At 37.9% G+C, this 25,377-nt stretch overlaps 1 protein-coding gene across 1 annotated transcript in view; it reads left to right on the forward strand.

Annotated features, from left to right (window-relative positions):
• Positions 1-9,492: 9,492 nt before the first annotated feature.
• Positions 9,493-25,377, forward strand: part of LOC6044117 (follicle-stimulating hormone receptor) — a 322,877-nt gene continuing 306,992 nt past the window's right edge. Inside the window, exon 1 of the mRNA XM_038251809.1 lies at positions 9,493-11,270. The gene's annotated coding sequence lies outside the window, so the exon portion shown is untranslated. The remainder of the gene's footprint in view (positions 11,271-25,377) is intronic.

Here is a 25,377-nt window from a genome sequence, read left to right on the forward strand (position 1 = left end):
GATTGTGACTCGATTTAGCGGATTGATTATGATTCAGCACACGTTGCTGCACATGGAGCAGAGTACGCAGGTGTGTCTGTGCGAATTGGTGTGTGCAGATTGAGAAGCTCGGCCGGTAAAGTTTTGTGACTTTTTGCGGAATTATTTTGTGCAATATGCAGGGATGCCAACTTTGTGGTTTATGAGAAATTGCTCAGTAAAGTGTTGCGAAATATTTTGAATTTCGAGCTCATGTAAAAAGTATTCAATTTGTTGAAGATTTCGCCTCAATACAACAACAACTGAAAAGTCTGATGAATGGCAGCACTGCTTTTGGCAAATTCACATGCAGTCGATTGAGGGACAATTTTTTGCGTGCGATCAGCAAATCACGTTCACTCTCCGTTGGGGTTGAGCGCGGTCACTGCATAAAACGGCTCCCTGGGGTAAAATGGGACTTGCGAGCTAAACTTCTTTAAGTATAAGGTTATAACCTGAACTGAAGACATATCCAAGATTCTGTATCTGACACCAGTTTCACCCCACTGACCCTAGGGGGCGTTTAAGAGGCCCTGTGAGGGACCACGCGACTGCCCCTTAGCTCGCACCGAGGCCTGGGACACCAAAGCGCGCAATAAGAGTTCAAGAACTATGCGCAAAAAATATACTATACACATATAAATATAAAACACGTTTCCAAGTGCATAGTAATGGGTAATTATTGAACCCGGCGAGCGCGCGCCCGCAAAAGACGACGCACACGAAAGTCGCGCAAAGTTAAACCTTAAGCGACCCTCACGATTGACTCGCGGGTTGTTGTTTTTTTCTCTCTTGCAACTTGAATAGATCCAGCGAACCTTAATTTTTCAGCCTCTTTTTTAACTCACTGCAGATTTTAACCGGTTTTTTGCCCCTGTACTGTATTGGACCGGGTGGAGAGTGTTGAGGTTATACTCCTTTTTTTGTTTTTATTATTAACGGTTACCTTTTTGTTTTTGGAGATCGCGATCACGATCGGGACAAATAACAGCAAACTCCGGGTGACAGTGAGGCCGTTGGTGAAGAGCGGGAAATTGATGAAGTTGTGCTGATAGGCGAAACATGTGCTCGATTTGGAGAGTGGTCAGTCAGAATAGTAATTTGTTATGTTTGAAAAAAGAAAAAGGGATTGAATTTGAACAATATTTTTTTAAATCTCGCGTTTGATGATAATACTTGTTTCATATGACTTTGCCAATGTTGTAACACTGGAACGCCCAACGCATGTCCAACTTACAAGGACGCCCAAGCCTCCCAAAAAATGTGGAACGGTAACTTCAACTCGCTGGTTCTCGGGCATTACTCAACCAATCGGGACGATTCTTGTTGCTAATGATTTGTAAGAATGTCTAGATGGTCCTAAAATTTTGCAGAACTTGAATTAAACAAATCTGTAATTTCTGCGACCAAAAACATCGTTCCACCTTTTTTAAAAACGACTGCCTCCGCGGAATTTTTGGCGAATTTTTTTTACACGCGAAAAAATAAGTTGGAACGATGTTTTTGATCGCAAAAATTACAGATTTGATCAAATTAAGTTCTCATCTAGACATCTTAACAAATCACTGGAAAGAAGAATCATCTTGATTGATTGAATTATGCCCGAGAACCAGCGAGTTGAAGTTACCGTTCCAACTTTTTTGGAGCCTTGGGCGTTGGAATGTTAAGGTGACGACTAATATAAATGTTGCTTCCCTGACAATATTTTGACAACATTTCTTCTACAAGTGGTTCCGAATAGTGCCCTACATGCTGATACTATTTGGTAACGATTTTCCTATTTCTTGTAAAGTTATGAAAATCATCATTAATTCATGGTTGTCAACTAAAAGTTTAATGATTGCATTACAAAATTATATGAATTTTGAGACACATTTGATTCAAACAAAAATTCCTTAAGCAATTTCAAGAAGGGTACATATCGTCGCTATCGTGCTGTCGTCTTGTCGCACGTGCATTTTGGGCAATATTGAAATAAGAACGATATTTTGTGCCTCAACTTTTGACCTTCACAGATCCCCAAATTCGATTTTAAACCTGAGATTCAACAATAACCGAAAAAAACTCCGTGCGTTGTCACTCTTTATATGAAAGTAATTTCAATCATGTCGTGCTATCTTGACACGCCCTAAAAATTGAGGTAAGTGCGACAACTGGCCAAAAGGGTTTCTGGACAGAATACGTTTGACGCACGTGCATGCCCGACAACCGTAAAATTGAGAATTCTGGAGTTTTTTTTTCTGAAAGGTCCCATAAACCAAATTTGCAGTAATTGCTTTTTGGGTGTTTTTTAAAACCCCTAACTCAAGGCCGTTATAAAAATACCCTAAAAGCAAAAACTAGAAATTTGATTTATTGGACCTCCTCAAAAAAAAAAAAAAAACTCCTGAATTATACCTTGGGTCTTTGGTAACCAAATTTAATCAAACTTCGGGACAAAACGTGTTTGTTATTGTTTACATTGCGTGCTCTATTTGTTGTTTATTCAAGGTAAAACACTAAAACCCAAGTTTGAAACTCGCGTGAACTTGAGTTTGTGTACGAACATCCGCACAAAACGGAATCAAAAAAAAGTTGCAGTTTGGACGCGGGTGACAAAATTTTGAGAGAAGTTTAACGTGAAGACTTCCATCATTGCCATGATTTTTCATTCAAAGATATATATTTTGCGGCCCTATCAATATTTTGACAAAATTCATTCTACAAGTTGTTTAGAATACTGCCCTACACATGTAGATTCTTTTTGGTAACGATTATCCCATTCTTTGTGAAGTTATGGAAATCGTCAGTAATCAATGATTGCCAAATAGGACGTCAATGACTGTACCACAAAATTATATAAATCTTGAAGCACAATTGATTTCGATCAAAAATTCCTTCAATGGCTTCAAGAAGGCAACAACCGGCACATGCTGATTCATTCAACGAGTTCAATAGATTGCAGATCTGAATACCCTATCAATAGTTATAAGCACTTATGTGTTATTTATGATTTTTTCAGAGACCGGATCTCAGATAATTCGATGAAAACGTTGTCCTGATCTATCATGCGACCTGTCGTTGGATAGGTAATCAAAAGACATTTTCAACGAGTTCAAAGGATTGCAGATCTGACAACCCTGTCAAATGTTATAAGCACGTAAGTGCCCAGAATAATGAAGATCTGACTAACCAATATTGGATTAATCTGATAGTATGAATAATGAATCAAGTTGATAGAACACTGAAAGGTCCACCCTTTTGTATCTATTTTGGGTAGCATCACCCTCTAAATGTGAGGAAGGCACCAATCACCTAAGGGTGGATTAAGTAACGTTTTTTTATGTTTTGTTTGTCAAAAATAATATATGTTGGAGATTGCAAGCCAAATGTATTTATTCATAATGACTGTTACATTGCGTTTTTAGATATTTAAAAAATGAGGCGACCTCGACAAAGCATCCTGCAACATTGTTTGATTCATTCAAGCTAAAAGTACATTAATATTACCCAAATTGGACATTCATCCAATATACCAGACAGTTGCCCGTCAACGGTTTCCAACCCCCTATGTCACATTATAGTGAAATGCTGAATAAACTCTCTCTCTCTCTGTCCCTTGTTCAATGAACACCTCCTCACGTCTCTTCATAACGCTGATTAAGCCGGTTGGCTGACAGAAACTTAACCGGAGTTCCTTAACATACCCGCGCGCTTTGCCACAATGTGGCGGCTTCTGCTGCTGCTGCCGGAGGAGCAATTTGATAGAGTTGTTTGGGGCGAGTTGCCTCCACGGGCGGCGGTTGTGCGGCGCAGTGACTCCTTTTCGTCCGGCGATGATGTTATCTCACTCTCTTTTTTGGGCTCGCCAGACTTTTGTGGCCACCAGCTCTCGGAGGTATGTACTTCATGCCTAATATGGTACACAATAAAGTTGACGCGAACATGAAAGCCGTGGCTGGTTAGGGTGATATTGGTGCTATTAAATTGTTGTTTCATTCATATTAGTAATAGGTCGAATGTTACATGAAAATACTCATACCTCACTATTGATTTGACTACAACAAAACAAAAACACTTCACTGTAGGAAGCCAAAACCTAAACCTCAAAAAGTCTTAAATTTTACAGTGTGCAGAATTACCTACATGCAATTTGATTTTTCAAATATTTGTCGGGAAGGTCGAAAAGTGTTCTCCAAAGTTGGAACGTCAAACTTTTTGGCCCTTTCAAAATAGATTTTCTGGAGTGATCAATAAAATAATTAATTTTGGTAAACAAATTTTGAAGAGAAAATTAACATAACACACAAACATAATGAAAATTCAAGACCACCCTGCTGGCACATGTCACTTGCCAGTCAAGCCAAAAGAAGAGGCACCGCAAAAAAAAAAAAAACGAAAAGAAAAAAACAACATGTCCACCAGAGATAAACTGCGCCAGCCTGTCGGCATAGAGCCACACTAATAACGACCGAGATAGCCAAAATTGGCCAACCCGTTCTCCCGTCGGTCGGTTCCGTCGGATCGTTTGTGGTGCGCCAAACCCATAGCCGCGGCGGCGAAAGGGCGAATATGTGGTTCGGCCGAGAAAAGAAACCTGGCATTTACAGATTTACAAATTACGAGCCAAGTGGATTAATTTATGGTGCTAAATGACGCAGGCAAGCCATGCTTGGGCACTGGGTTTCACTTCTAATTGGTTAAGTTGAACTGAGTTTAGGAAAGATCTTTTGAATGAACCGGATGTTTGATATAATTGTCTAATATTACAAATACATAATTTAACTTGACTTCACAAATTATAGAAAATTGAATTGTTTTAAAAAATTAAAAAAATAATGTTTGGTATTTTTTTATCCCTCTTTATTCCCTCTTACCAAAAAAAAAAAGTGGTCGGAGTCAAAAATAACTATAAACAAACATAACTGATAATAAAAAAAGATGACATAAAATTATTCATTTCAGATTGACGTAAGGCCACAGGTATGATTCTCTCATGGGCACAGGACATGAATGAAACACAACCCTCCCCCCTCCCAACAAGAGCTTCCATTAGTTTAAAAACACAGCGAGAAAAACCCACCTGAGGCTGCCTTGGCCAGCGAGCATGAATGAAATGAATGAACCCGCGATGAATGAGCACTGAGCATGGATGGAAACGTGTTATCTCAGTGCCATGTGATTTTTTTGGCCGTTCGCTGTGTTTTGATGCCATTCTCCTCCACCGGGGTTCGGAGAGAAAATCAAGTTAACGGCAAGAGAGAAGCTATAGAGAACGAGAGAGATACTTTTCAAGGTACGCATGTGCGAGACGCATTTTAGGGGAACTCACACAAATGTTTTGGTTTGTTTTGATTTGTTTGAACTTGTGAGCGAATTTGTTTATAAAATTAAGTTATAACATAGAATTAATTTTTTTTCATTACATATTATTACAGGTTCGGATTGGAAATTGAATTTTCTACAAGTAGTGACAATGACAAACTAATTTTAAGTCGAACTTTTCATTTGCCACATCGATCACTTCGTGACGTTGCAACGAAACAGCGTAATTTCGACCCTTTTAGAAAATATAGCGAAATTTCGATCCTTTTTAGTTTCATACCAACTAATGAGTTATGCTTTAGTTATTTTAAACATTTCTAATTGTTCATGACAACCCTCTACACGGTTTTGCCTTTCTTACTAAAGAAAGGTATAGGGTTTTTTAGTGGCGATCAGACCAGGCCTTTTGATGTTGTGTTGAAAACCATCAGTCGTCTAAATAGTTTTATTATCATATTTTTTATGCGACTAAATGAAACTTCAAATTAAAAAGTTCAGTTTACGAGTGATTTTAAGCCTCTCCTCAAACCAGGACTAGAATAAAATTTTCGAGCAAAAACACATTTACGACCAGTTTTGAACACTTAGTATCTTTTTTTATCACAACAAAAAAAATCCATACAAAATTGAAGCTTCTGATATGTGAATTCAACATCGAAAAAGCTAAACCATTCGCTCGTCAATCGCTCTACAATACTCTACAGGTCTTGGCATAGTATTTTGTCTTTCCCATCCCATCAAGCATTTCTTGTCTCAAGAAACGCTAACCGGGGTCGATTGGGATCGAACCAGACCGACTGGTCAACCACGCTCGCAACTACACCACCGACCACGTCATAAAGCAAACTTATGTTTTTTAAATGATGCCCAAATTGTGATTTGAAATGTATTTCCATACATCAGATTCTATAAAAAATAAAATTAGTTTGAAAATGGGTTTTTAAACTACATGCTAAACATTTTCGTTTTAAAACCTGTTATGGCAACAAACTAAATGCTGATGGTATTTTACCAAAATCATTCGTTGAATCAATGTTGGTTGGATTACACCCCCGGTGGCTGGTTACTTTTCGTTTGACGTTTTTTAGTTTGTACCCAGTTGGTTGGTCGAAGTCAAACTAAAAATGACTGTCACATTTTACCCGGGACTCACACTAACTATCAAACCAAACGTTTGGTATAAAAGTGACTCCGTTCGTTTGACAACAATTGGTGTCAAACCATCGGGTTTTCAGTGTATGTGATTTATGATATTGATTTTTCACTTATAAACATTAGTAGAAACATTTTTATAATTGTTTTGTATCTCTAATCTAATCTAATCAGATCCTAGCGCAGCCAATCTTTCAAAGATTACGCCTAGCACTCTTCTTGTCATTTATTCACATTTGTAGTGCGCCATTGCATTAGAATGCATTGAAACATCACAAGCGTTAAAGTGGCCAGGCCTACTGCGTAAAGCCGTATCGCAGAGATGATTCGTAATTGGGTTGAGTTTGAGCACTGAGTGTTCGAACAACAACACAATTCTGAATCGACAGGGGAGGAAGAAGCGTGGGGACACACCACCATACCCTCCGAGATTTGATTGTATTCGTTGGGAGCACCATGCTAAGAAGGTTTGGTACTCCGGGACCCTCTGGGATGGGACATTGTATTTCCACGAATGCCCTGGACACTATTTGCCGTGGTTATAGCGCCACAACTCGCTCATTATTGGAATGAAATTATTAGAAAAAAAAAACTAAAGGGTACTCAGTCTTCAATGTTAGTCTATGATTAACTTAAAAAATATGTATCGATACTGCACTTTGTCGATCTATTATAAGAAGCTAGAAAGAACACTTTCACGCGTAAGCGTAAATGTGCTGGCGTTAACGCTTCGATTTGACGACTTGTCGATCATTCGAGCGAGAACGAGTCTGGACTTTGAATTTGATGTTCAGTATATGATTCTTTATAAAACCAAAAATTTAATAGGAAAAAATAGGGTAACAATAAGACGCAAAACACTAATATGGCTATATCTCTGGAATTATTTTTTGGAAAAGCTTCAAATTTTGGGCCCAAGCAGTTTATGGCGCATTTTTTCGAATGGCTTTTTGTTTGAAACTGAATTCTTTCAATTTGGTAGTGTTATCTGTAAAATAGTCCAAAAAATACCTCTAAAAATGGCTTTGACTACATTTACTGGTCAAAAATTGTGAATCTAGAAATAAAATGGTCGTCTCCGACCCCACGGCTACAAATTTGAATTATAAAAATTGTATGTTTTACGAGCGGTTTTCCAATTATGGAAGACACAAATTTTTAAGAGCGGATACATACATCGCACAAGTATTTCAGAAAAAGAGCTCTCAAAAATCAGGCTTTGAGTTCCGGTTTTCGGGCCAAAATTCAATCGAAATAGCGCATCAAAACCTTCAAATTAGTAGGAGAAATATGCCCATTTTAAGCCAAATAAGCGGTCGGGTTTGAATGATGCTGTATAATCTGGATTGTTCCTTGAAATTCACTAAAACCAAATACACCAACGAGTAGAGCATCTTTTTGTGAACATTTCTGTTTATTTTCATTTTTATTAAAAGTTATGCTATTCCTTTTACAAGCATTTAAAAAAAATATTTCAAAAATGCATTCTAATCAGTCGAGTTCATTGGGCCACGCCCATTTTTCTATTTTCAGCTGAGTTCTTTTTTTCTTCCAGCGCTCTTTTGGGTCTGCTTAGTGCTGCCAAAATTGATGAAATTTTATGCGAACACTCACGAAGATAGCATTTATAGCGGAAGGTTCCTGGCAGCACTTGCTCACTCCAACAGGCGCTGCACCAGCCTGTTGGTGGTGTTGGAGGCCACCCTTTGTTCTTTATTTGCCTTCGCTCCTCGCTCGGTTTTCTTCACCCTTCGATTGGAATGTGTAGTCAAAATTGAAACGTCAAAAGACTTAGCGCGTTTGGTTTTTTGATGGTGCTTGCTAATTATTTACATTTTTCGGGATTATTTTTCAAGTGAGTGAATAAGTAATGGTCAAAAGAACATGTTGCCGGTAGTTGGAAGCAATTTTATATCTTAAGGGCTTTGAAATCGTTAGCGCAAGTGAAAAGATATTGATGGCGACTTTCGTTAAGCAGTTAACCTATGATCTTGCGTGTGGATGTGTGTGCCACCAAAATGATGAGAAATGGTCTCGCAAAATAGAAATTATGATCAAAAGTGCATTAAATTTGATCTTTTTGGCCAGTAAATGGCATAAATTTGCGTGCTTACTCGAGGCGGTGCTGTTGCTGGTAAGTTTATAGCCTAACTAGTATTTTTGGAGCTTTAATCGAGCATCAAACTCTCCATATGACGAAGATAGGTGTTTGATTAGAAAGGGTATATTTCCCCTAATAGGATTTTTTTCAGGGACGATTCACCGCCGTGCACGAATTTTTTAAGATTTCTGAGAAAGGCGTTTTTCCAAAAGCAAACCATAAACCTTTCTTATGTAAGAAAGGCAAAACAGAAAAAACTCCGTGCATTTATGTCACTTTACATATGAAAGAACGCTCAACCAAACCACAATATGAAAGAAGTTTCAATCTCGTCGTGCTATCTTGTCACTCCCTGAAAATTGATGTAAATGCGACAACTGGCCAAAGGGATTTCAGGTCAGAACGCGATTGACGCACGTACAAGTTGGGTTACCGTAAACATGTGTAATTATAACTCGGGACAACGGCAACCAAATTCAAACAAACTTCAGGACAATCCACAGAATGGTCAGCCAAACATAACGTGTTTGTTATTGTTTACATTGTGTGCTTTCGTTTTTGTTTGTTCAAGGCCAAACATTAAAACGCGCCAAAAGCGACGTGCGACAAGTAAATTTTGATAATTTCTTGAGAATTGACAATAGATTTTAAATAAATTGATGACTAAATCCAATCCTATTTTTATAATAAATTTCAGTTATTTTCTATATCAAGTAAATCAACATTACATTTTGAGATTTTCCGCGCGCCGATAACCACGTTTTCCTCCACTCACCTGTTCAAACCGCACTCACCAGGAGCAGCGCACTGTGCACTCTCCGTTAGCCCCGGTTGAGTTCCAGCCAACCAGCTGTTTCGCGCGCGCTAGGACCAAACCATCCAGCAGCGCCAGCAGCCAGTACTACGACGACCAGCACCACTGCGATTGGTGTCCTCTCTCCTAGTCTGCCGTTCAAACCTTGGCCTGCCTAGCTAGTGCCAAGCCGATTCCCAAAGTGAGTGGCGAACGTGTCGAATTTGCCGCCGACACCGCGACCTGCTCAGCTCAGTTGTGTTCGACCATTCAACCAGAACGGTTCACTTTGGAGAGTTTGCTTTGGAGAGTTGCGTGCGAGTGATTCCAGAGTGCGGTGTGGAGTGTGGCGGCTACGGAGGAGTGTCAACCCCTCTCTCCACGGATCTCCGGGGGGAGGTCAAGCGCGGTTTGATCGCGTGGTGTTGTTCTACGGTTGAGGCCTGAATCAGCTGGTGACGGTAACGGATTTACGGTTTTGTGGGGTACTAAGCCAGCAGGACAACAACACCCGCTGGACACGGATCTCTGTGGCGGAAACTGGTTTGCGCCGTCGGTTTGTTGTGCGCGTTAAAGTGTTTTAACAGGACTGTAAAAAAAAGTTTAATGTGGTTCAAATTAAAGTTCATTAAAAATTAATAGCCCACGCGAGGTGGTTCGCGGCGAAAACTCGTTCGCCGATGGCTTAAACTCGACTTTCGCTCACATGTGTGTGACCGGTGAAGGAGCGCGCTGTTCTATTGCTTGTCGCGCTGTTGTACACATGTACACGACGTACAGCATGCAGCATAAAAACTGGCTCCGCTAGGCTGGGGTGTTCGCAGCATGGCTCGCGAAAATAAAAGTCTCGACATTATGCAATCGGGGGTCTCCCTGCGGTGTTGTTGAACTGAACCCCACCTGGAGATGCTAGCCGGCATTGCCGGTTGAGAGCGCGGATCTGGAGGCAGGCTGCTCCGTACACACGGGGTACAAGGTGTTGCTGAACAGCAAGAAGCAGTTTATAAATTTCGTCAACGACAAAACGGCGAGCCGCGCTAGGTCGTCGCGTAAAGAATCGTGAAAAATGGGTTAAGTGGCAGAAGAAACAACAACGGCGACACGAGTGAAATGAAGCATAAATAAGCTGACGAGAGGAAGAGCAATCGACCCGCAATCGGTTTCGAAGGGGGTGGTGGTGGAGAAGAAGAAGTCGAAGAAGCATAAAAATAAAGTTCAACGACGACGACAAAACGACGACTAAAGGAGTTTTTCGGCGAATTACATGAATGAATGAGCGCGGATGAATAATAAATAAACTTACGAGCAAGTTACGAGCAAGAGAGGAGAGAGAGGGGGCAAGTCACGATAAAGTGAAGTGAAAAGCATGCTTCGGGGAGTCGTTGAGAAGAAGAGGTGAGAGCTATAATTGTACATAAATTTATGCAAATAATCGTGTGTCATTTTGGGCGAGTTTTGCGAGTGCTTGTATGAGCAAAAAAAAAGCGCATCGAATCGCTGGAAGTCTCAAGTCAACGACTACGAAACGAATCCGAAACGCCAAGAAAAACCCGTTCAAATTCGGTCTTGTACTAAGAAGTGAGTTCGGAGTGCGTTGGTACGCGGGGGTGGTTGAGCAGATCACGAAACGTGAGATAAATGATGATTGAAGTGCCGTGGGAGAAGGTGCCGAAGTGAATTAATGCTGACAGATGCAGACAGCATGGAGTGAGGTTTTGCGGTGAAGCTCAGCATCCGAAGCAGATGCAGAAGTGCAGTGCAGTGTGTGGTAGGTTGCAACAGCAGCAGCAGGTGTAACAAGTTTCGAAGAACCGAAGAACGGTGAAGTTGAATCCGTGGCAAGGTGGCAATTGATGGGAGCTGTTTGTTTTGGCGGTGTTGGCGATTAGTCAATTAAGACAAGTAAGTTGAAACGAAGGGGAGAAGGGGGTTTTGTTTCGAGTACGTGGCGCGGGCCGTGTGTACTAGAGGTTGTTTAAGATATTGGATCTCCGAAACCGGAACGTGCTGTGCGCGTATGATGCATTGTGGTTTCAAAGTTGAGGTCACGTATTTTTTGCGTTGTGGGAGCATTCGATGGAGTTGTTAGATTGACTGCACCCAATTAGCTGCAATTTGAGATGGTTATAGATGATATATTAAATTCTTTTTAAGCAAAGCAGAGCAAAAACAAATTCTTTGGGAAATTAAATTATTAAATCTTTTTACGCGATGCGTTATTTTGTTCATTTGTTTTTTTTTTTCAAATTCTACAAAGTTGGATTTTTTGAAAGTACTTTACCGATCCAAACGAAGTAATGTTGAGAGTTTATATCTCGGGTTAGTTTGCGATAAACCATTAAAAAATTTCCAAATTTTGAAACTAAATTTATCACAAAATGCTTTAAACATTATGACAGTAGTGCCACTGTCTTGAATATTTCAACTACGGTCCAGACAGATCCTTGGACAGTCGACTGTACAGAGCCATAATTTAATCATGTTAGAAAGACATGTTTTTTCGATGTTTTTTTTTTTTATTTTCTCATTCTTTGCTAGTTCTGTGACTTCAGTTGGGACCAATTTAAGAGGTTGATTGCCTTTTACAATTACAAAACTTTTACAATTTTTTAACTCCATCATTTAGGCCGCCATCTTAGATATAATAAAAATCATTCAATCAGCTCAATGACCCGAAATCTTGAAAATAAAAATTTAGTGGTTCGATTAGGTCATTGTAAATTATTTTTTTGTTATTTTCTCCATCCCTTCAAAATGTCCCACAAAATATGGTTGTTGCAAATATTTTTCAAAGTCTCCTTTCAAAATCGGCCCGAAAAATCAGGAAGCGAAAAAAAGATTTTAAATAACACTTCAAAATATCAATCGAAATTCAAATACAATCAGCTGATCAAGTTTAAATTTGCGTTTAGAATCATTTTTTGCAGGGTTGGGTCTATTCAAAACAAAAAATTCTAAAGTTTTTTCGCTATATATATTTTTTTATTTTCGTCGCACTTACTTTTTTGAATAGTAAAGATTGCAAATCAACTGTACGTTGAAACGTTGGAATTCCGGCCTATGATTTCAGTTTTTTATATTTTCAATTTTGTGACACATTTTATCTCGATCGGAGTTGAGGAACAAACACTTTTTTAGTATTTGCCTCGGCCTAATGGGGCAAACATAATACATGTTTACTGAAATTTTAATTTTCATTGAACAATCTTGTAAAATTGTTTGTAAAAGATTCAGAATAAATCGTATAACGCTTCTTGGTGCATTTTAAATCAGATAAAAACTGTTTAATCTTTTTACAAATTACAATTTTTTACAACAAGGCCAAGGTTTTTTTTGGATTGGATTGTTGGATTGTGATATTTCGAAAAAAAAGAAAAAAAATAATGATACCATAACTGTAACGATGTGTAAAGCATTTTGTGACACAAACTTTTCGTTCCGAAATTTTGAAAATCGGGCTTCAAATTTGAAACTTGTTTTTGCAATTTTTTTTTTTAAATATTCGATGCCGGTGTGCTCTTTTGTACTAAGCTGGCTGGAATTACTATCTAGATAGAACTCGAGAGTTCACGGGAATTAATTTTTTTAAATTTTGGAACATTTTTGCCTCATTACCTCTCTCAAAATAACCGTTAAAATCATGATTAAAAAAAATTGTAGCCATAACATGATAACTTTATTGAAAAGGTTTAAGGTTTAAGCGATCGATGGTAGCATAATTTGAACAATTTGTAACACATATTTACACTTAATTAATTTGTTTTAACTATTTTTAAATAATAAAATCACGATCAGAGATTATTTTTGTTACTCTTTGATTTTTTGTAAACAGTTGGCAGTTGGCAGAATGTTGATTAAATATTTTAAAAATATTAAATATTATAACTGATCAGAATATAATTAATCAAGGTTTACTTAGGTATAAATATATCAATAGTGTCAATAAATTGACAATTAAATTACTGATAAAGTAGGGGAAAGTGGGGCAAGTGTAACAAGCTAAGGAAATGCTCGTTATAACCCATTAAAAAGTTAAAAAATCTGTCGGATTTTATTATAATCAGGTCTTGACTAAGACTTTGTTAGAAACAGTTTTTAAAAAATCCAGTTTTTTAATGTTAAAAATTGATTTTAATTTTTTTGATTTCCCGTTCGTTCTACTCAACTAGTGGGGCAGACGAACAACCCGTTGGGGCAAGAGGAACAATGAATGAAAAAACATGTTAATTTGCTAACAATTGAACTGTTATCACTTAGATACATCAGATTAGAATGAATTTGAAAGGTTTCTTCCATTTTTAGATTAAATAATAATATTTTACTTAAAAAATATCGTTTTTACGAAAAGAAAATATTACTTGGATGATAAATAGTAAATTTTCTTAATTGTACCGTTTTTATTTGGCTGTGTAAGCGCCAATGTATATTAATTGTTTAAAAGCAACGATATTAAAGTATTACAACAACTGCTAATAATGTTTCAGAGATGGCGAAAAAGATTCCACTTGGTGCAGGTGGGATTTGAACCCACAACTGATCAACGGTACTGATCCGCGTTACCAATTATGCTACTGCGACCGGTGACAAATTTGTTGTCTATTGGTGTACAGCACAATCGAATGTCGCGTATTGGATTTCAAAGCTTTCCCATACCAATTGTTTCTCTTTCTATCCTTCTCTTCCACACTACCGTCGTTGCTATTGTATCTCAAATTCTCGCTGAGAAGAGTCTATTTATAGAACTAACTTTGTATTCTACCCCTTCGACAGGAGGACATATAGCTTCTCAGCCGGTGGTTAGAATGTGTTAGCAATCGCCGGCTCTCCCGGTGGCCGATTTGTTAGGGTTACCCTAAATTTTCTTTTCTTAATTGTACCGTTTTTATTTGGCTGTGTAAGCGCCAATGTATATTAATTGTTTAAAAGCAACGATATTAAAGTATTACAACAACTGCTAATAATGTTTCAGAGATGGCGAAAAAGATTCCACTTGGTGCAGGTGGGATTTGAACCCACAACTGATCAACGGTACTGATCCGCGTTACCAATTATGCTACTGCGACCGGTGACAAATTTGTTGTCTATTGGTGTTTATAGTAAATTTTCATAATATCACTACATTTCGTATGGACATTTTTTAACAATTGTTTATCAATTTTTAAGTACTATCAAGTATTTATTTCCCAACAAAATATGTTGTTGCAGCAATTCGTATTTTGTTCCATACTAAAAATCCTTATGGTACACTTGCCCCACCTGATCAAGATTTTTTAAAAGCTCTCAACAAAAATAACCAAAAGTTAAATCATACTTTGTAATAGGTGCATGTCATTGGTAGGGACACTACTGATCTAGGAAAAATAGCATTTTGATAAAATGAGCCTTAAAACGAACCCTAAGCCTTATTTTGTACTTTCCAAATATAATAAGAAAACAAAGATTTCAAAAAAATCACTAAATCTTATGCCCCGTGGCGTTTACGTCGTTTTGGCGGTTATGTGGTAGTAGAATCAGCTAATTGCATTGCTAGCAACAATTTCTCATACTGGAAAAAAAAAAACAAAATTGTAAAAATTACTGCCGTACGAGCAATTGTTCCTCTTGCCCCATATGGTAGTCTTGCCCCACCTTCCCCTATGTCAGGGTTGTGTTTGTTGAAATTAATTAAAATATATTTCAACAATCCTTAATATTGAAGATCGACTATTTAAAATATCTCTTAAAGTTCATGGAAAAGCTTTAGTAAATGTCATTGGATGTAAGTTGTTTTTTCGGAACATTAAAAATTGAATTTTAAATTTATTGTTTAAATCCCCATACGTCCAAATATATATTTTATTAACCATTTAAAGATTAACATTTGCGGAAAGATTTTGTGATTTTCATTTCGTTGTTGACTTTAAGATATACTTTGATTGATTTTGCATAGATTAGTTTCAATTATTAACAATTGTGATCAATATTAATTCAATATTATTTAAAAATTCTTCTTGAAAAAATGGAACAAGACTTATACCGAAATATAAAAAAAGTAAAACAGATATCCTTCTAAGGTGTTCTTATAGTTGTAAAATATATGTTTTTAACGTGAAGACTTCCATCATTGTCATGTTTTTTCGTTCAAAGGTAAAAATTTTGCGTCGCTTTCAATATTTTGACAAATTTCCTTCAACAAGTTGTTTAGAATAGTGCCCTACACATGCTGATTCTTTTTGGTAACGATTATCCCATTAGGGTGTAATATCAAAATCGATTTTCCAGCACAGCAATTTTTCAGTTCCTTTTAGGGTCCTTAACCACTCCCCAAAGTTTGGGAACGATTGGTTTAGTCCTCGCTTTGCGCAAAGCGATTCAATTTTCCATATAAATTTGCATGGGAAAAATCATTTTTTTGAACTTTTGTATTTAAAAAATCCAGGTTTCACGCTGTACTAAAACCGGATTCATATTCGGATGCTCTGGAAGGTGCTCTACAACTTTCCCGAAGAGAGTATGGTGCTAGCTTGTCCCTGAAAGAAGTTACAGCGTCCTCAAAACTCGTCTAAAACGTGATTTTTGAGCAAAAAACACGTTTTAGACGAGTTTTGAACACGCTGTATCTTTTTTTAAGAGCAAGTTAGCACCATACTTTCTTTGAGAAAGTTGTAGAGCACCTTCCAGAGCATCCGAATATGAATCCGGTTTGAGTACAGCGTGAAGCGTGGATTTTATAAATATCAAAATCCAAAAAAATAGTTTTTCCCATACAAATTTATATGGAAAATTGAATCGCTTTGCGCAAAGCGAGGACTAAACCAATCGTTCCCAAACTTTGGGGAGTGGTTAAGGACCCTAAAAGGAACTGAAAAATTGCTGTGCTCGCTAAATTTGGACAACTTTATTTTTTTCCATACAACCATATTACACCCTATTATCCCATTCCTTGTAATGTTATGGAAATCGTCATTAATCAATGATTGCCAACTAGGACGACAATGATTGTACCACACAATTATATAAATTTTTAAAAGCATTTGATTTAGATCGAATATACTTTCAGTGCCTTGAAGAACTCAACACCCGGCATATGCTGATTCCTTTTGGTGCTGAAATTCGTTAAATTGAATTTAATACAGAATATTTTATAGTGATGATCAATTTTCTTCGAAAATGATCAACGGCTTCATCTTAAATCGCTAAGGTTTTTAGAAAAGATCCATCTAATGAAAGAACGTTTTGATTGAAGAAAGGCACATGTTATGGATTTTCTGATAATTTCCTGTTTGAAAAGGCAGGCTTTGTTTACATTTGTTAAAAACATTACCTTATTTTTATCAATTTAATGATTAAATATGACATTTATCATGAAATAAAAATAAAAACACTCAGTAAACCTGAGAATTGACAAGGTATGAAAATCTCCAAAAAAAAAATCCCTCACTTCAAGCTGCAACAAATGTCCCACTCAAAATATTTGACATCGCCCATCAAAACAGCATTCCGCACCAACTTCCCGGGCCGGCAGGCAAGCAGCGCAGACAGCAAACAATCCGACCCAGGTCAAGATCCATTTTCCGAGCTTTTCCCGTCCCGTCTGTCGGGCCCCGGGGATAGGCGCCAGGACTGTTTGTGTGCGTCGCCATCATAATGCATTTTCCCTTTTGTGACGTGCTTCTGCTGGCACTTTTAGAGCATCATCCCCGGGATCGATTCTTGCTGCTTCCGTAGAGAGACAGAGAGAGAGAGTAGCAGCAGCAGCAAATCTGCGTTCAATTACCGGAGGTCAAGAGTACGCGATAGCAGGAACGGTGATGAAACGTGGAAAATCGCTCAACCAGAAGTTCAATTTTCCATCATGAGTGTGTGTGTGTGTGTGTGTTCGGTGGTGGTTTGTTTAGGTCAGTTTCGGCCACATTGGCGGCCACCATGGCGGCTTCAGTTGGCCAGACTGATGTTACCATCGTTACCGACACCGCATCGTGAGGCCAGATCTCACCACCTACAATTTAGATTATAATTATTAAATTTCGCAGCATCATACGGGCGTGTTTTCCCAGAACCACAACGACCGGACGAGCTGTGCTTCAACATTGGCCACGTGCGCATTTGTTACATTGTTGGTTAATGGAAAATGAATTACGTCTGTTGTTTTCAGTTTTTGCTTCAATGTTTGAATTTTAGAAAATCGAATTCGTTGGTTGCTGGCAATAAAAGTAAATCTTTCCCTATTCCCTTTGAGAGGAACCCCCTTGAAGAGTATCGGGCCGACATTTAAAAAGCGGATTCGGTGGCAGTTTTTAATCAAGTTATGTTAACATGTTTTTAGGGTGAATTTCAACATTCCATAGATTGCATTCCCTAAGGTCTCGTGACAAGGTCCAGCTTGTGATGGTGCCTTACCTTCCCTTTACTAAGCAATCGAATCAAGAAGGGAAACGATCACCAGTTGTGTTGGTTCGAGCCTGGATTTGAACCCCAGTTGAATACTTACACAGTTCAACAAAAATCAAATGTTTCTTGTCTCTGAGACGAGTATATGTGTTCCTAGTAAAATTTTGCCTGCTGAATCCGAATCCGGGTCCAGAATTGCTCCAAATGGTCCCAATTTTGAGATACACCCGTTTGAAATGTTAGTTTAGGCCAAAATTAGCTACTTTGTCGACTATTTTACAAAAGAACTATTGAATAAACAACTAAAACAATACATGTACCTTAAAGTTCACGTTTTCCCCATTCTGAAACAGCCCTGGTTTAAAAAAAATGATTGGTTTTTACGCATCATTATAGCCATTTTAAAATTATATTTTTAGTTGGTTCTCATTCAAGTTTTGCCAACATGCATGCAAGTCAAATTCTGATGCGATATCAATAATAAAAACTAACTTAATCCACCTATGTGGTTAATGCCTTCCTCACTTTTTACCAACAATGGGTAATATGAGTGGTTTGGACACATATTTCAGCTATTTTTTAGGTCCAGAAAAATAAGTACACAGATATAACTTAAGTTGTCATAACTTGAGACAGGGTTGCCAGATTTTCAATTATGTGGACTCGTTGGAAAGGTCTCTTGATTACCTAACCAACGATGGGTCGGATGATGGTTCCGGACATCGTTTACATACATTTAAGTGAGATCTGGTTTCAAAAAAGTACATAAATATCACTTAAGTGGTCATAACTCGAGACAGGGTTACCAGATTTTCAATTATGTGAACTCGTTGGAAAGGTCTCTTGATAACCTAACCAATGATGGGTCGGATGATGGTTCCGGACATCGTTTACATACATTTAAGTGAGATCCGGCTTCAAAAAAGTTCATAAATATCACTTAAGTGATCATAATTCGAGACAGGGTTGCCAGATCTTCAATGTTGTGGACTCGTTGGAAAGGTTTCTCGATTATCTAACCAACGATGGGTCGGATGATGGTTCCGGACATCGTTTACATGCATTTAAGTGAGATCCGGCTTCAAAAAAGTACATAAATATCACTTAAGTGGTCATAACTCGAGACAGGGTTGCCAGATTTTCAATTATGTGGACTCGTTGGAAAGGTCTCTTGATTACCTAACCAACGATGGGTCGGATGATGGTTCCGGACATCGTTTACATACATTTAAGTGAGATCCGGCTTCAAAAAAGTACATAAATATCACTTAAGTGGTCATAACTCGAGACAGGGTTGCCAGATCTTCAATGTTGTGGACTCGTTGGAAAGGTCTTTCGATTATCTAACCAACGATGAGTCGGATGATGGTTCCGGACATCGTTTACATACATTTAAGTGAGATCCGGCTTCAAAAAAGTACATAAATATCACTTAAGTGGTCATAACTCGAGACAGGGTTGCCAGATCTTCAATGTTGTGGACTCGTTGGAAAGGTCTTTCGATTATCTAACCAACGATGAGTCGGATGATGGTTCCGGACATCGTTTACATACATTTAAGTGAGATCCGGCTTCAAAAAAGTACATAAATATCACTTAAGTGATCATAACTCGAGACAGGGTTGCCAGATCTTCAATGTTGTGGACTCGTTGGAAAGGTTTCTCGATTATCTAACCAACGATGGGTCGGATGATGGTTCCGGACATCGTTTACATGCATTTAAGTGAGATCCGGCTTCAAAAAAGTACATAAATATCACTTAAGTGGTCATAACTCGAGACAGGGTTGCCAGATTTTCAATTATGTGGACTCGTTGGAAAGGTCTCTTGATTACCTAACCAACGATGGGTCGGATGATGGTTCCGGACATCGTTTACATACATTTAAGTGAGATCCGGCTTCAAAAAAGTACATAAATATCACTTAAGTGGTCATAACTCGAGACAGGGTTGCCAGATCTTCAATGTTGTGGACTCGTTGGAAAGGGCTTTCGATTATCTAACCAACGATGAGTCGGATGATGGATCCGGACATCGTTTACATGCATTTAAGTGAGATCCGGCTTCAAAAAAGTACATAAATATCACTTAAGTGGTCATAACTCGCGACAGGGTTGCCAGATCTTCGATGTTGAGGACTCGTTGGAACGGTCTCTTGATTACCTAACCAACGATGGGTCGGATGATGGTTCCGGACATCGTTTACATGCATATAATTGAGATCCGGATATATGTGAAAACACATTTTTATACATAACTTTTGAACTACTTATCGAAACTTCAAACAATTCAATAGCGATGTATGGGACCCTAAACCAAGTCAAATGCAACTGGTTCGATCAAAATCGGTTCAGCCAGTGCTGAGAAAACTTGGCAAGATTTTTGAACACATACATACATACACACACACACATACACACACACACACACATACACACACACACAGACATTTGTTCAGTTTTCGATTCTGAGTCGATATGTATATATGAAGGTGGGTCTTCGAGCTTTTAATAAAAAGTTCATTTTTAGAGCAGGATTATAGCCTTACCTCAGTGAGGAAGGCAAAATCAAAAATGCTTTCCAGAACGTTAAATAAGTTTGTCTCGGCTATCTTATTGATCATTTTTAATGTAATTTTGTCTGCTGAATCCATTCCCATCATTAGATTTTTTCGAAAAGGTCAGGTTTTTGAGCAAAAATTGAATTCCCGGGAAAATCCCGGGAAAATCCCGGGATTTTTGTCGTTGGAATTCCCGGGTTGGACGCACTAATCGATAGGATAATAAAACACTAACACTTTTTCATAAAGTTGGCTGATTAAAGAAAATTGCTGAAGTTTTAGCGTTCAGATCCGTAAATTGCTTAGCTCTTTAAGTTTTATCTATGTAGTTTCATAAATTTTTAAAAGATTATGGATTAAAGATTGTCAATAGATTTTGTTTTTTTTTTTTCAAAATAAATTTAAACATTTTATCGTTTTATCTTAGGTACTGGTATCTTGAATGAATCAGTACAAATGTGACGGATTGGGACAGCTGTTGAAGCCATTTTTTTGCACGATGTTATGATATGTTTGATTTTTACTTTACTGAAATAAAAATCAAATTATTCGCTCTACAGCATTGCCTTGGCGTTCTCGATTGCGAGATTCCTACTCGAAACTAGGTGTCCGAAGGCTTGATTGTTGAGGCAATTGCAAACCTCTTTTTACACCTTAGCTTCCATCCACCCCGGGATTCGAACTGACGACCTTTAGATAGTGAGTCCTACTGCCTACCAGCGACTCCACCAGGACAGGACCCAGGGAGACGACTCGTACACCAGGGCTGTGCTAACGACCTAACCTTTTTAGGTTAGTCCGGGGCCAACATTTACTTCCCGTCCGACGGAAGGCGTGATCAGACAAATCTCGTCCCAAAATTTGCCACTGGGACCTTCTGGGATCGAACCTAGGCCGACTGGGTGAGAGGCAATCACGCTTACCCCTGCACCACGGTCCCGGCACGAATCGAATACTTTATTGAATCGTTCTTAAAATAATTACATTTATTTACATAATAAGTGGTCAGCTGTGGCTCTTCAACTTTAGTTTTTTCATGATTTAAACACTGTTAATTTTTATAACTTTAAAAATATATAATTTATCATTTTTGTAACACTAGGTATAGAGATATTAGATTGATTTTGGTTAATTGGTGGATTTCCGACTTTAATGCTGTAAAATAAACTGTTCCTCTTCGGACTGTAGTTCTAATTTGCCACATTTGGCGGCCATTTTTCAGAAAGTACACAATAATAAATGATAAAATAAAAATTAAAAAATGCATTGCTTTTAAGCAACCTAAAATCTTATTATCACCAGTTATTGGAAATAATCTTACTTTATGATTTCATGCTATACAAAATCAATAAATGTTTTAAAAAAATGTTTTATGACCATTTCAAAACTTCTCACAAAAGTACTTGCAACGGCCTCAGAAATAACTAAAATTTATTAATAAGTCATACACAAGCTACAATTAAACTTGATATGCATAGCTTATTAAATATACAACGTTTTTTTTTTGTTATATCAAATATTCCTTTCCAGCCCTTTCCTTTTTTCAACTGGTTCACGAATTGCCAAGGAAACCTCCATTTCATCTCAAATATGCTAATGAAACACGAAAAGTTTATCGTCTGTCCACCCCTGCTCGGAATCGCATTTCTTGTCAACCATCAGATAAACCAATATCCTCAACAACAACAACAAAACATTTGTGATGGTTGTGTCCCATAGCATAGTTGTACCACATTCCACCGACCATTAGCTGCAGCAGCATGGTAGCGATGGCATGACTTGGATCACGTTTAATCCACTGGTATACAGTTGTAGTAGTACGCCAAAACGAGGTCAAAACGATAATCGTAACCTTTTTATCACACTAACTGACAGACTAGCTGGACCAGCCAACCGGCAGCCAAGTATCGGTAGTGCAGTGCAATCGGATTCGATGTCATAGTAAGGAAAGCAAGATAAGCGCTTCTGTACAAAATCAATAGCAGGATTTTTGGGGGAGAATTTCAAGTTTGTATGAAAATATTTGAAGTTGGTATCAACTTATTAACTTATAAAGTAAAACTATGGTAAATTTATAGTGAATCATGTGAAACAATTGTCAAATTTACCCCAATATCCAAACGTCGGAACACACCGAAGGACGCAGCGAGATATAATCAAAGCAGAATGATAAAATTCGATTTTCCTCACATTCTTTCTGGTTGTCCACTGTCTCATATAAGTTCATGTGAGTTCACAGAATCCAAGCATCATGTAGCGTTATCAAAGGTCCCATAGGCTACAAGTCTTAAGGAAGCTTAGATTGGTTGCTTATCACCAATTGGAATTGTTTTCATAGTCTACGGCCACATTGACCTTATCAAATTTGAAGAGTTGATCCCAGCTTTTCAACAATAGTGCACATATATAGTCGAAGCACCGAGAGCCTCTGTAATACCTTCTACAAAATCAAAGTTTTATTGAATTTCCGATCACAACCGGATATTGGTCATCGAGGGAACTGGCAGGCCGGAAAATTGCTCCAACCCGGCTGTTGCCATCCGACCGACCTAGAACTTTGTCCATTACGCTCAGAACTTGTGCTCCCCCACCCCCATACTCTCTGCTGCAACAAACTCAGTTTGGAGCTTTTTTCCATACCCTGTTATCTGTGTACAGACTATCGATAGCAAACCCTCGGTCGCGGAGCGTTTGTAGCCAAAGTTTCAAACGGTTTCCGACAAGAGTTATTGGTTTGTTTACATTCGATTTCCTCTGCTTTTTTTTTTGTTTTGCTTGCGGCATCCGCCACGCCCGCCATACAAACGACAAGTAGACGAGTTTTGGCGGGAAAAGTGTTTTGGGATAGAACGATACGCACGAGCAATCTCCCGTGCCACGTGTCTCTCTCGTAACCCCTCTTTGGAGTTTGAGATAGGGTTGGTGTTCGAGTGTCTTGAATGTCTTTGTCTAGCATATTTTTAATCAAACACGTTTTGTGCTTGTTGATGTTTGTTTATATATCACGAAATGTAACTGAAAACTTTAATCTGCTGATTATTTTTATAACAATAATAAGTCTACAGTTAATTAACCACCCTAAATTACTTAGATTGCATAGAATAGCACCGTATATCGTTAGCATGTTTTCACACCATCACTTTCAATTTTTGTCTTTTCACGATATTTTGCTGCTATTGTTTGGAAAACTGGGGACATTTTGTAGGACGAAGGCTAAAATATTGAAACAGTAGTCAACATAACTTCCTCAAACATATTTTATCTCATAGAATGCTCAACTTCTTAAGCTACACAGCAAAAAATCCGATGGTAAAATCGCATGCAAAAGCATGCACATCACCTTCGTCAAAAAAGACACTTAATATTACACGCTGCATGTACAATTTTTGTAAACACAAAAAAAAAGTTGCAACAGACGGGACTCAAACCAAGCACCTACAGTAAGGACTGGCGCCTTAGCCCGCTCGGCCATCAGACCGATAAAAAATGGAAAGGATAAACGTATATGGGTCATTCCTTCCCAAGTGACCACGCGTCCAACATCGACCTTCACCAAATCTGCTCATATTTGGCATGGGGGTTGTTTTTGCCCCAAAAAACAAAGAATCCCAAGTTTGGTGACATTTGGTCCACCCCCGCGCCCGTGGCACCCCCCTCTTTTTCTGAGATTTTTGAAAAACCTCATTTTTAAAATGCATTTTGCTAAGAGAAAAGTTTACAAAAAGTGAACTTTTGGGTATGTATATTTGAAGATTTTTTGATGTAGAATCGAATGGCGTACTCAAAATTTACGTACAGTGTTGCCAGATATAAAAAATTTGCGCTTTAAGTTTTAAAATGCATTTTTAACCCTTTGAACGAGCACTTACGAGAAAACTGACAATTGCATTCGATTGCTGAGAGTTTTTTACATAAAATTCAATCAAAACCTCAGGGTAAAATGAATATTTCTTGAGATATCACATTTTTAAGTTGGAAAGCTCTGTATTGCACAGCAAATGTTTTACTTAACCATCAATTTTCAACAGTACATTACTTGAGAGCATAGTTGGCCTTGAAATTTGAATATTCTTTTTTTCAATTTCTTAACGGAAGCAAGTGAATGTCCCAAAATTTAATTTATGTATGTATGTATTGGTGTATGTATGCATATATTTGTGTATGTATGTATTGTATGTATGCATTTGAACCTTCGTCTTGGCAGGACTTGGCGTGGTTCACGGATATAAAAAAATGACAAAATATTTAATTTCGAGCGCATCAACCGGAATTTTCTAGTTTTATGGCCCCAGAAGCTAGCCTGAAAAGATGAGCTTATTTGGTTAGGGTTGGTGGGTCCAATTTGTACCTGATGGATTTTTGAAGTTTTTTTTTTTGCAAAATTTAAAAACATGCTCGAAAAATTAACCTATATCTTTTCGGGATCAATTCCTAGCGCTTTGCGATGTTCTACAAAATTGTGTCTTTGAGAATTTTGACAATAAGAAAATTTGATAGCGTTTTTGGAAACTTTGTCGAAGAAGATATTAAAAGTGAAAATTCCCCATAGTAAATTAATTAAAGTTCCATTCTAACTTCAGGTCTAAACTGGACCCACTAAAAATTAACCAAATGGGCTCATATTATCAGGCTAACTTCTGTGGCCATAAAACTAGAAAATTCCGGTTGATGCGCTCGAAATTAAATATTTTGTCATTTTCTTATATCCGTGAACCACGCCAAGTGCTGCCAAGATGAAGGTTCAAATGCATACATACAATACATACATACACAAATATATGCATACATACACCAATACATACATACATAAATTAAATTTTGGGACATTCACTTGCTTCCGTTAAGAAATTGAAAAAAAGAATATTCAAATTTCAAGGCCAACTATGCTCTCAAGCAATGTACTGTTGAAAATTGATGGTTAAGTAAAACATTTGCTGTGAAATACAGAGCTTTCCAACTTAAAAATGTGATATCTCAAGAAATATTCATTTTACCCTGAGGTTTTGATTGAATTTTATGTAAAAAACTCTCAGCAATCGAATGCAATTGTCAGTTTTCCCGTAAGTGCTCGTCCAAAGG

This window comes from Culex quinquefasciatus, chromosome 2 (assembly GCF_015732765.1).
Source record: "Culex quinquefasciatus strain JHB chromosome 2, VPISU_Cqui_1.0_pri_paternal, whole genome shotgun sequence".
In the NCBI taxonomy this organism is placed as follows: Eukaryota; Metazoa; Arthropoda; class Insecta; order Diptera; family Culicidae; genus Culex; species Culex quinquefasciatus.